The 13,443-nt window shown below is 37.5% G+C and overlaps 1 protein-coding gene across 1 annotated transcript in view; it reads right to left on the bottom strand.

The window, feature by feature from the left end:
- The window catches only part of DCN (decorin), a gene marked incomplete at both ends in the record, with an annotated part of 32,726 nt that overhangs the window by 15,678 nt on the left and 3,605 nt on the right, over positions 1–13,443 (bottom strand). The window lies entirely within an intron of this gene.

The following is a 13,443-nucleotide window of genomic DNA, read 5'->3' as shown; positions in this document are numbered from 1 at the left end:
TGTTTGTTTGACAGTAGCTAAATAACTTGCAGTTAAGTCCACCTTAAAAAAAAAAAAGGCACAAAACCCCCACTTTTCTGTCAGCTGAAACTGCATCCAAGTTTTCTGGAGAACAAATCTCTTGGTTTCTCTACAACTGCCAAAAGAACATCAGACAGTTTAAATTAAAGACTCTCTTTGGGACTATTTTCTGAATAGCTGATATATAAGTCCAGTGAAGTAATGGAAATTAAATTATTTAGTGTTAAATAACACTCACTTTACCCAGCTTTCCTTTCATAGTGTGACTTGGAATACAGCAAATTAATAATAGTCATTCTGATTTACCACAAAGTTAATGTTTCTTTCCTAGCTTGTCCTGTTATTAAAATGAAACAAAATAAAATAAATAAAAACAAAATAAAATTTAAAAAAACAACAGAATGTGAAATGAACAAATGAACAGTGGGTAGAAATACTTGACAGACATTAATGAAGTCTCAGTATGGGCATCTGACAGAAGTAGTTATCACCAGGTAAAATACCAATAACATTTTCAAGAAACATTTCTGAAGCTGTACTCAGAGTTTCCTTGGAATGATGTCTGTAAGTATCAGCAGTGTCTCCTGAACATGTCTGTGGACTGCATAACAAATACTGTTCTCAGCTGAAAAATGTATGTATATTTTGACTATTTTTTAAAATAAGTATATTTTAATCTAATAAATGGGACTGCAGAGACCTTAAGATATTTTTGTCCAAACAGGTTGCTCACAAAGGCTGTTGAGTTTTCATCTATGGAAATGTTCAAAACGCAGCCCTGAGCAACCTGCTGTAATGGACCTTGCAATGACAGGATACTGTCTGAAGACATTTTCTCCAAACTGAAAAAAAAAAAAATCTGTGATTCTGTGGTGTTTAATAGACAAAAAAAAAAAAAAAAAGAAAAAAAAAAGAAAAAAAAAAGAAAAATTTAATCTTATTTTAAATTATTATGGCAAATCATGAAAAGAATGGTGTATTTTGGCACCATACTTAGTGCTTCTAACTTACGTGAAGAGCTCAACTTTTGAAGTGTTTGCTTCCTAGATTTAAGTGATGTCTGTACAGAACATATTCTATTGTCCAGATGCTATAAAAAGTTTTGTTTTTTTTTAATTTAAAGAAATCCTAACCACTCTTCCAATTTTTTTTTTTTTTTTTTTTTTTTTTTTTTTTGCCATCCGTAAGTTCCCAAATATTAACTAAAGGAGTATAAAAATTTACATGAGTTTAATATTTAGTAAAACTGACTACAATATCGGTTAGCCTGGCTGAATCACATCATAACCAAAACGTTTTAAGAAGAATATTCCAGCCTAGAATGAATGAGTAAAAGCATATACTGCATGCAAAATGACAAGAGCCAAAGCTCAGATCCCCTACTATTCACCTTACTGATTTTCAGCACATGAATAGATCATAGAGCTTGGGGTTCTTCATATTCCTAAAATAGTGTTTTCTCATTTAGACATGGAGTTCAATTGTTCTGTAGGCAAAACTCTCATTACTTTCAGAAGTGTAGGACTAGAGCTCCAAATATACACAAATGTAATACCATATAATTTGCATGTTGTTTCTGGACAGTTTCTGCCCTCAGCAGACAACAGTGATGTCAGCAACTAAAAATTCTCTCCCAAAAAGCACTGTTTGTTTAAGATCATAATTGTGAAAAGTTTTCACAGTCTAGCAACTTTAGAGTATTTTTCACATACAAATGCAAAAAACTACTGAATTATTTAAATACCAAGTAATATTAGCATGTTCTAGCTGTCAGTACATTCATATTAAAAACACTGGCATTTGTAATTTAAGTGCTTGTGGCAGAAACCAGGGTACATGAGAGTTGCACAGCTGTACATTATTGGATGTCCTTGGAATATACTTCGTAAGAACACTTGGACTGCTGTTAAAGGGGTGATTTGCTAAAGACTAAGCTTCAAATTAAATTTCCAGCTCTACATCTCAAGCTTCACGTGTCAGATTCTACAAGCTGAAGTATTTTCTGTGAATAAGGTAGAACTGATAATTTCATAGCTCTGAAGTTAAACTGTGTTTCATATTATAACAATAAAACAAATATAATGAAATAACCTTTAGTGAAAAGTGATTTTATAAAAGCTTCCTATCTTGTATTGAAAACTATGATGTATGTAGCTCCACATACAAAGAATATAACTTCTATCCCTTAAAATACAAACTTGTTGTATTATTTCATATGCATACATACGCATACTCGGTTATTTACAGGATGTACCTCTGGTGCCATAGAGATGTAATATTAGCTTTAAGTAGTATAGTACATCCACTAAATGACAGCTACATAAAATGCATCTGCCCAGTGAAATAAAAGTTTGTAAATATGTGGATCTGGACACCTCCTTATAAAATCAGCAGCTAAATAATTCTGGATTAAATTGTATTTGACTTGTGGACTGGATCCAAGTGTTTTGACACTTGTCACTTCTACATGAGCTTTCAAGTCTCTACAGAGACAGGTAGATCTCCAGATAGCTACATGTAGGAGTTACATGTAGAATTACCTTTGCCCAGGCAGATTTTTGGATTCTTCTGTATGGAAGACAGAGGAGTTTAGAGGATGACTGTGGGCTGCACTTATTTCTGAGAAACACACGTGATGTCCACATACTTCTGAAAACAATTTTTTGTGTGACTCTATGTCCACCAACAAATGCCTTCCAGTGAAATTTATGTAGTACCAACCAAAAGGGGAACGAATACAGTAAAATGCCAACTGAGTCACTTCCTGAATTATTTTAAAACCAGTTCATGCAAGTATTTCAGCTTTTAGTTTTATTTTTTAATACATATATACTTAAGCTTGCTTCTTAAAAAGCTGCATGACAATCCTTCATAGCAGTTTGAATTTTTATCAAATAATCACTACTATACAGCTTGGTAATCTGGAAATGTTTCAGGTCTCTGTTTTCTAAGATTAACTTAAAACTGAGTAAAGATTTAGATTTTTCTGCCTCTCCTACTGTCTGCTAAATTGTTAAATGTCTGGCTTTATTTATTTTCATTGAATAAAAGTGAATCAGTTATTTTTTAAGCTTGTAACTGTATTTTAAAAATTCACAAATAAGCAAAAAATGGTATAATCCCACCCTCCCAAAATACTTGCTTATACTGAAATCAAGAGCCTAAGGATTCTCAAAATATATGGGATCTAATGAGCCAGTTTGTGTTTCTTTAGTCAGGCAGCTATTGCCATTGGCATTAAAGTAGTACTTCAGGAGAAAATGTCTTCCTCATACAAGCTAAAAAATTATAAATTCCAATTATCAACTGCAAATTGGACCAGATCAGTATCATGCTCCACAGATTTCAATAAGCAGATTTTATTTTCTATTCTACCTCATGAACTTATGAGTACTCAGTGAGTCTTGTCAGTATACCTGTATATGTCACAGAATCATCATAGAATCATAGAATGGCCTGGGTTGAAAAGGACCACAATGATCATTTAGTTTCAACCCCCCTGCTATGTGCAGGGTTACCAACCATCAGACCAGGCTGCCCAGAGCCACATCCAGCCTGGCCTTGAGTGCCTCCAGGAATGGGGAATCCACAACCTCCTTGGGCAACCTGTTCCAGTTCCAGCATCACCACCCTGTGCGTGAAGAACTTCCTCCTAAAATCTAACCTAAATCTCCCCTTTTTCAGTTTAAAACCATTCCCCCTTGTCCTATCACTATCCACCCTTTTAAATAGCCTTTCCCCCTCCTGTTTATATGCTCCCTTCAAGTACTGGAAGGCTACAATGAGGTCTCCCTGGAGCCTTCTCCAAGCTAAACAAGCCCAGTTCCCTCAGCCTTTCCTCATAGGAGAGGTGCTCCAGCCCTCTGATCATCTTAGTGGCCCTCCTCTAGATTTGTCCCAAGAGCTCCATGTCTTTCTTGTACTGGGGGCCCCAGGCCTGGACGCAGTACTCCAAATGGAGCCTCACAGGAGCTGAGTAGAGGGGGACAATCACCTCCTTCTCCCTGCTGGCCACCCCTTTTTTAATGCAGTTCAGATAGTTCAGATCACAGTTGGCCTTCCGGGCTGCAAGTGCACACTGCTGGCTGATGTCTAGGTATATATATGTATCTATATGCATATCCTATCTATATGATAATACTTCCAGAGCAGAATATGCCATAGGACTATAAAAAGAAAAAAGTGTAGATAAGCTTGAAATACTTCCTTTTGATAGTCAGTATCAGTTGCACTTTTATTTTCCCTGGGAGAAGCTTTCTTAACTTATTCTTACCCTAGTCACTACATCACAGATGCTTGGAATAACTAATGCGATTAAATGCATCGGAGGGATGCCTAACAGAGCTGGATGATCAGAAGATTTCAATCACACAGCCAGACATCAAGGACCCACACTCACTTTTAGAAGTGTAGTGAAGGAAACACTCAACTACAGCTATATAGAAGATGTTCAGAGGAGAGCATTTCTCAGGTCCAGAAACCTCTCTGTAGTGAGAGGATTGAGAAATCAGGCTTGTCTCAATGAGAGCCTATCTATCTGGTGTGTAGTGTTTTGTCATGATTTCTTAAGTAAATTATATTTATGCGATTGTAATGCCTTTCTGATTGTTTGTGCCTTACCACCTGGAGAAGAGAGTCCCATGGGTCTGGAGATTTTATGAAACCAGAAACTAGGTAGAAACAAGCCAAGCTAATGACACAGTGAGGCTAAGGCTGGCATAATTCAGTCTTTACCGAGTCCCAGAGAGAGCAGAGAGAAGTGGACAGTCATCTCCAGCATGGTGGTACGCCAGCCCAACTCACATACGCTGCCATTTAGCTGGCCAAGCAGGTGTAGGAGATGTAGCAAGGATTTGGGAATAGTCCGAGGACTAAAGGAGATTAGGGATTTTGGTATACAAGGCAAACTCCGTTACTTCTGCAGCACAGGGAATTATGCACTCAGCTGCAGGAGCTGTGACCAACCAGTTGTGGAATTGTTTAAACCCCAAAATGACAGGGATGGCTTTTGAGCCCCACTCACTGTGAAGGGGATTCAGTTTGCTCCTCCAGTTTCTCAGAAGTGAGAGTATGCAGCTTGGCATGAAGCCATGTTTCTGCTGAAGCCATACAGCTCTGTAGAAAAGGAATGCAAGATTTATGAGGCTAGCGAGAGAAACGAAGCAAATGGGAGTCTGAGTCTGTAGCTCAGAGATGAGGACACTTCCCTGGGAACTGCGTCTTTGCAGTGCTGAGACCACATAGTCAAAATAACAAAAAGAGAACTGTGTCAACTACAAACTACTTAATGCAGCAGTTTGCTACATTTTTTTTCTTTCTTTTTTTTTTCTTTTTTTTTTTTTTTTTTTTTTCCCCATGTTCTCCTATTTTACAACAACTGAGGATGGGGCTTATTCTGCTGGAAAATCCTTCCCTTCCCCATCTGGGAGAAGGGGTCAAAAGGCAGAGGGAGATCTGAACTCTGCAGCTCAGATACATGTGTTATTACATCCCAACACTCACAATTATTATCATAGGGGCCATAAAATGGGGCTCTTTTCAAGTCCGCTTCAGTTTCCACTAACAGCTGCTGCCAGCTGAGGAATTTGGCCTGAGCTACGTGTAATTCCCAGCCGTGGTCATCAGTGGCTGCTCTCCCGACAGAGGAGGCCTCTCTGGCAGCTGCCTATGCTTCCTCTGCTGTGTGTTCTCCCTGTTCCAAGCCGGGCTCTGCCTTGTCCCACAGTGGACAGCAGCCCTCCTTCCCTGCCTCCCTCCCTCCCTCCCAGGGGTGAATGCCCTTGGTGGTGCCCCGAGTGGACGCTGGGATGCATGGGGTGAATGGCAAGCTTATGGGTTCAGCAGTCTTGGCTGTGGAAAATCATAGGACTTAGAAAAGTTCACTGAAGCTTTCCCAGGCTGTGTACTTGAGTATTTACTGGAAATATGTTCTCTATTGTGTAGAATTTGAAAATAAGATTAATTTCATAATTTGCATCCAACCATCCAGAAAAATAAGAAACAATTGTCCTTCTTTGCTGAGAAGTATCCACAGACTCCTTCTCTCCCCATTTCAAAGTAAAAGTCTGTTCTCTGCATTTCTCATTCCCTATGAAATTATCAGTACTAATGACTACTTTATTAATTAATCAAAAAAAAATCTGAAAAAGTGGAGAACTATTTTTCTCATACGATTGTTCTAAAAAGGAGTGTCCACTGGAACATTTGAAACTTAAAATGCATCTTCTTAAAGGGGACTGATAACCATTTTCAGATGTTTTTCCTGCTTTTCAGATTCATTATCCATTAAGATCCATTTTGGGCTTATTTTCTTCACAGATTATTTTTGTATACCTCTGATCCTTCCCTTATGAAAAGAGTGAGAAAATGAAATCCATCCCCTGCTGAGAAGGTCTCTCCCAGAAGTAGATCTACAGATACACCACTACCCTGGTTTTGTTTTGTTTTGTTTTGTTTTGTTTTTCCCAAAAAACATTTCACAAAATTGCGGAATCATGACAATGTATAACATTGCTTCCCAGAACAGAATGAAGAACACACAAAAAAAGATAAAATCACACACTGTGATCAACTGCTCAATTATCTATTATGATAGTACTAATAATTGAAAAAGTCACAGCAAAGGTTTTAAAATGTGTGCATAGCTTATCTGCTCGCTTCCATTTCCACCCACTCTGTGTAGTGAACACATATTTCAGAGTATAAAAGATATTACAAGCTACAGATGTTATGAATTATTTTTCAGCGTTAGTCACATTTCTGGTACAGATAGATTCAGTCTCCTGGCTCTGAACACTCATACCAAGAAGTAATGATGTATCCTTAAAACGCAAAATCAAGCAAATTCCTTTTCTGTGTTCTTTCTAACTGACTGCTAATTTCAAAGGTCTGGAAGATTTATACCTTATCAAGAAGCAGAGATTTATCTTAGAAAGGCAGAAAAGTATTTTGAAAAAAAATCATGAGCCTTCCGGGATGAAGGCATTATGTGACACAATCAAACATCGTGAGATTTCTGAAGTAACTGCTAGAATTGCCAAGATTGCAGTACTGTCGTGATTACTGACATAAAACATCCCATCAGAGAACAGCAACAGTCCTGTGTGATTTGTATAATCTGCCAGCACGTTGTGATTGTGACTTTAATCACTGTGGATGCAATGCAGATGTACTACCCATGACTACTCATGCATTGAGGTGAAATCTGTATTTCTTACATGTATTTAGAGTAGTTAGAACAGACCATTTCAGTGACTCGGAAAAGTGAACACTATCTAACACTAAATTTTTTAACAATCCTTTGGAGTAAGGATGTTTTCCTGATTCATGGTTCAAGCAGCAGGCAATAGATACTAATCTAAAGACACCACTCTAAATACTTGCTTTGGAATGTACCAGAATTAGCACTAACACAAAGAGGCAGCAATAAAGAGCAGTCTGGGGAGATCTCTTCTACTTTCCAGTAAACTCACACCTTTCTTCTCTGACCACATGCCCATTGCACAGCCCTAGTTTTATTATGACCTGCTGCCACTATACAGACATGGTTAGCTCTGTTCCTTTTTCTTTCCCATTCTTACTTCCCAGTGGTAAAGAATTAGTATGATCTCCTCAGTTTGAAGGCATGTAAATCCTATTTGAGCTTAGGGAAATAAATTGTATCATAATCCTGTTTGGCTGTTTTCAGTTATGTCTTTGTTCATATACGTCTTATACAAAGATATTCAGTAAAGGGTCATGGTTTTTTTGAGAGAGAGTGGATGTTGCACTAGTACAAACATCATTCTTCCATGTTAACCTAAAATAGGAATTCATTGAGAGCCAGTTTAGCTTCTGAGGCTCACACTGGAGTGCTAGAAGGGAAAACATTTATTGGAAAATGAACTTCTGGACTCTGTGATTAGCTGTGTCCAAAGTGAAAGATTCTCCAGCACAGAAACTGAGGTCATCCTGGGCTTTCACATGTTAGATGATGCAAACAATGCAGAAGGAGCTGGTTCTAGGATGACCTATTACACATTTCTGTTGTGATTATGATGTATTACAGAAGTAGGCTGCAAAGTCATTTATATTTGCATATCTTAAATACTGTAGCATTTATATAAATAACTTGCCCATTCATCTTGCCATTAAAATACGTAAAGCTTACAAGAAATGAGGTGGACAGAAGTAGTTTCTGGTTTTCACTGTGTTGCTTATTTATTGCATTCTCTTTCATAGTGAAATAAGAACTGCAATCACCTTCTACTTAACAGTTTTTTGTAGCAATTCAGAGTCACTCCAACCAGATTCCTGGGAAATGAACAAAAGGCTGATAGAGTGCACTCCTGGGTGCCCTCACTTAAAAGCATGCAAAGAGATTGCACAAGGAACATTCAAATACTGTTTTTCATCTTTTTCTTTCTTTATAGAATGCCTAAGTCAGTAGTTTTGCCTGTGTAGCAAGTATAACCCTGTTGACAAGTGGACACAGACCTGTTGAACACTGTAAGTCCCTTGAGTTGTACAAAAGCACCAAAAGCACCAAAACACACAAGCCTCCCCCTCATCACCACTAGTTGCAAGTACGGTCTTTGGTCTTTAAAGTCTCAGGGTTCACTGTTTCCATTTCTTCCCTTGCTGAGAATCCAATCAGAAATTTCCACTCCCCCTGTTTTCCTTTCCTACTGTAAAGGATGCCTTGCAGGAATAAGCCATAAAATGTAATGCAACTGGACAGAACTTGAATTCTAACATTTGCTAATACTATTTGTCAGGACAAACACAAAAAGCAGGAAAAATAAGTTTCAAAAGAATGTGTGAGATATTATGAAGCATATACTTTTAGACTTCAACTTTAAGAACATATAAAAACCTTAAGAAAAAACAACTTTTATTCCTGTAATCACATGACAGATCCAGGATATGGATAAGGTAAAACACAGACCAGTGAGCCCGAAGTTAATAAGGAAGAATTAGAAATGTCAAAACTTGTTTAGAAAGAGGTGTTTTGAAGACTTGTTTAAAAATAGATACTTTTCTAAATACCACAGTAATTGGGCTTGGTAAAAGTGGTTTTCCTGAGAATGGCAGTTTCTTACTATTATCGTTGGTGGCTTCAAGTAGGACACAGACTCCTAGATCACATTCCTTTTTGTAGAGTGAACACTGAGAAAGAACTCTTGGAGTCCTTATGTCTTCCTAGGACATGGCGGAGTCTTTAGCAGGTGAACAGCACAGGCTTCATATGTTGAAAATATGAATAGCTCCTAAATAGTTATACATTATCAAACACTACATCCTGTACAGATATTAAGAACTTAATACACATATTATAGATTTCAGTAGCATTAGTAGATATCAGTAGTGATTCTTTGGTATGTTTCAAGTGCTTCAATCACCTGCTATGTTTTGTAATGTCACAACAATTAATTCAAGTTTTATTATCCATCTATTAGTTATTTATTTGTACAGTGGGATATATTAGAAACCAGCCCTTTTCATATTCTGATCCAGAAAACAGTCACTTCTCTTACAACCTGTATTTGGCACTCAAGATTACCATTCCCTCTCCTAGGCCATATTAAATGATGTTCCTTAGTCTAAACCAAGCAAACAAATATAAAATCATCCAAAAAAAAACCAACAAAAAAAACCTCACCAAAACAACAGTCAACCAAGCAAACAAACCCAAAAGCACAGATGAATGTAACAGTTACCTTTGAAGCAGGAAATGAAAAAATAAAGTATATAATTAGAATGGACTAACTTTCATCCAGAATCATATCTGTCAACTGGAACTGGAACATCAGCAATTCAGGTTAAACTAGTAAAACTAGTGGCAATGCAACAAGGCCTGCCTATTGCTCTTGCAGAGGAGAAACCTAATCATAGTTTATAAATACAGAAAATCCTACATCTAGCCAGGTTGTTGTTTGTGGGTTTTTTGTTTTTTGTTTTTCCTGAAAAATTCTCAAGAGGGTGTTCTAATTATTTTGTTCTTAATAATTTTTCAGGATTTACTGAGTATAGGGCTTTCTTTTGTGCCTTTTTAAACTTCCAGTTAAAAAATAAACGGTATGTAAACAGAATAAATACTAAAAATTTAATAATCTGGGTCAAATTTATTGAAAAATAATGCTGTTAACCTGTGACTTCTTCAGTCTTTAATTCTATCACACATATCTTCATTAATTTGAAAATCAGCTGTATAGCCTCAAATGACCACTGAGGCCTTCTAATGATAGTCTAATTTCTCCTTTCAGTCACCTTAGGCAGGAAGAACTGCCCTGTGCCCTATGATTGTGAGAGAGTCCAGATGACTCTTAGGTAACAAACATTACCTGAAATGATACCTTCTATATCTTATCTGTAATACCTCATATAGGTCCTACAGTTTGATCTCCAATATGTCTCAGTCTTACAATTCACCTAATTATCACATAATATTATAATTATTTTAGCCCAATTATTGTTTATAATAATTATTATAAGCTTAATGATTTCTGTGTGAATACAGCACAAGTTTTGTTTTAATAAAGAATATCCAGAAAGGCATTTAGTCTTAGTTTCAGGGCCATTATATTATTACATAGAGGCTACTATTTGTGTAAGCAGCAATATTCTCCTAGATTTCACAGTACCATTTTCATTGATCACATTTCTTGTTAGATTTAGATTTAGGAAAAGGAATAAATCTCCAGCCCTTATTGTTGGAAGAAAGAAAATAATGAAACATGGAATAATGTAACTTAAATTTTCATCAATTAAAATGTCAATTAACAAAATTTTAACAAAAATTTGTTTAAAAACTATATTTCTTAATATCTTGTCATTTAATGATTCATGATTTTTCTTACTGCACTTTTAGAAACTCACTGGATTTCAAGCTAAACATTTAGCTTTAAAAATTATGTTTTTGTAAGGATGGTAGAGATACAAATAACACCTTATCTGTTTTCTGGAACTCATAAAATGAGACTGATCACCAATAAAGTAAGTATTTCTTATTCTATGTTCTATAATATATTTTATATATATTCTATAAGAATGTTTTGTGTTGACTATGGACGTTCTAATCAATGTATGTCCCAAAGGAGTTAATTTCCTTAAAAAGGAGAGATGAGGTTCCCAAGAAAGAAGTGAAAATCACAGGAAGATCAGAAAATTGGTGTTCAGATGCTTCTGGAATATTTTACACAAGAAGAAAAATTGCCTTCTGTCAACAAATAAATTAGCTGTTGACACGTTACCATGGTTCAAGTTTTGAAGAGCCATCATTTAATACAATGTAGACACTTGATATCTTCAGATAAACTGACTCATGTTACTAGATCCCTGGAATAATGCTTTACACATCTGTGAGCTTTTCTCCCGCTGATCTCAAAGTGCTCTTCAAATACAATCCAGTGCCCATGCTGAGCTTTAATACACCCTTCTTTACAGCTGGAGAAAACTTGCCTTTCTGAGCTGTGACTAAAGATCCCATTTAAGATATAATAATGCTTCAACTTTAATTACTAAAGCCTGCATGGATGCTCACGGCAAGAAAGCTGGAGGAAGCCTCAACCCTGTAAAGTCTCTAAGGAAGTCAGTGTTACTGCATCCTGAAGAGTACTTACACTGATCACTTCCCTAAGGGGCTGTCAGACTCATCTGAAGGTGAAGTAAAGCTCTGTCCACCATCACTGAACATGCTTAGGAAGCATTCTGCATTTGCCACGTTTGCTGAATAAATACACATGACCTCCTGCCTTTGCTTGAGATACTCTTTGGGAAGCTGGGACTTAAACTGAACTGTTAAACCTTGCTAAGGTTTCATGAGGCATATTTGCTTAACAGCGATGTCTTCCCTATGTTTATTATTTTGCAACATGGCAAGCTTCCTCTCACCAGCTGTATTGGCCACTCTGCAGTGCCTGTTAATAAGGAAGACAGTAACCTCAATGGAAAATCCAGCTATGGCATAGTAATGTCTTCACTGAAGCATGATTAAAAAGTGATTCTATGACTTCCTTTTAGCAATGGGAGGGAAACTCAGAAAAGGCAGCACTTTCATAAAAGTATTGCAGAGATCCTTGAGCCCGCTGCACAAAGGTAATTAATTTCACATGAGGTAGGCACACTGGGTCCTGTTCTCAATATGTCAGTAACTGCACCTCTGAGAGAATTCTTCTTCAGGGTGTGAGAAGACAGTGTTCTCCTTCCTGCTAGTTCAGCTTTTGGCTTGGAGGCAAAATAAATTAATTCAGAGGTATGTGCTTAGGAAGATTTGACTGAAGCTTGAAAATACAAGAACGAAAAAATTCAGCTGACACTAGTGTAAATGGACCACCAGGCATTTTTTTCACTGCTTTTTTAGAATTTGGATATTTTTTTTTTTCCAATACTCCTATCCAATCCTCATGAGAAGTGGCAACTGGACAAAAAAGACTTAACAATTAAAGGAACAAACCTGATCTCTGGATCCTGGATGTAATAGCTGTTGTGTTTTGTTTTTTTTTTCCACATAAGTCTAAGTCAGGTACTGAGCTTCTTCCTTATGCTGCAGGAGTTTAGAAATAATAAATGCCCCTTTGAGGACAAAATGAGGCATACAGAGGAAGAGAAAGCCCACGTTAGGTCTTTCAGATGCCTTTCTTTGACCTGCCCTCTGCACCCAGCTGCAAGGGGCCCCTTCTTCCAGGCTAGAGTGTGAGTACAAGACAGGATCCAGATTTCAGTTTTCCTTTGTGGACAGGGATTTAATTCAGTATGTTCTTAATAAGTCCTTGGGAGGAGTCTTGTTATTGCCTGCAGCTTTTCTTCAATTAGTACTCGTGGGACGAGATGATTAAATGTGATAATTTTAGAGGGGAGAGATAACTAATTTGGTTGGGTAGGAAATGCCTAAAGCCGCAGGGAAAGGCAAGCCAGGAGTGGTGGTTTGCAGGGAGGTGCAAGCACGCTAGGTCATCGTGGCAGCACCTTCACTGTTCCCAAAGAAATGCTGAACTCTCAGAGCTAGCTCCTGGCTTTCCAATAGTAATAAGGTGAATCTGATCTAGATGGAGACTGAGTCACACAGAAATGGACTTGAGACTGGAAGAGTGTGAAGCAGAGGCATACTCAGTTGTCCTATCCCTGCCCTCAGGGCCAACCTGCATCCTGATGAGCCTCTCATTTGGGCCAGGCCCCGAAGTGGCTGTTGTAACTACATGTGGTAGGGATGGGTAAAACTTCATGCCAAGGCTGGAAAACTGAATGGTTATAACTTCCCTGAGCTCTGCCAGGGAAATATTACTTATTTTGCTGTGCCATGTATTTGAACCCCAGAGAGATCTTTCTTCTGTGCCCAGAGGATGGATGTTATCAGCCCAGCTGCTTCAAAAGCACTGTCTTCTCATTCCAGTATCTGCATTGTGTGGGCTTAAACCAAGCCGAAAATGTATTTCTTATCTCTCT

This window comes from Tetrao urogallus (genome assembly GCF_951394365.1).
Source record: "Tetrao urogallus genome assembly, chromosome: 1".
In the NCBI taxonomy this organism is placed as follows: Eukaryota; Metazoa; Chordata; class Aves; order Galliformes; family Phasianidae; genus Tetrao; species Tetrao urogallus.
This window is presented reverse-complemented; position numbering and strand designations above follow the sequence as displayed.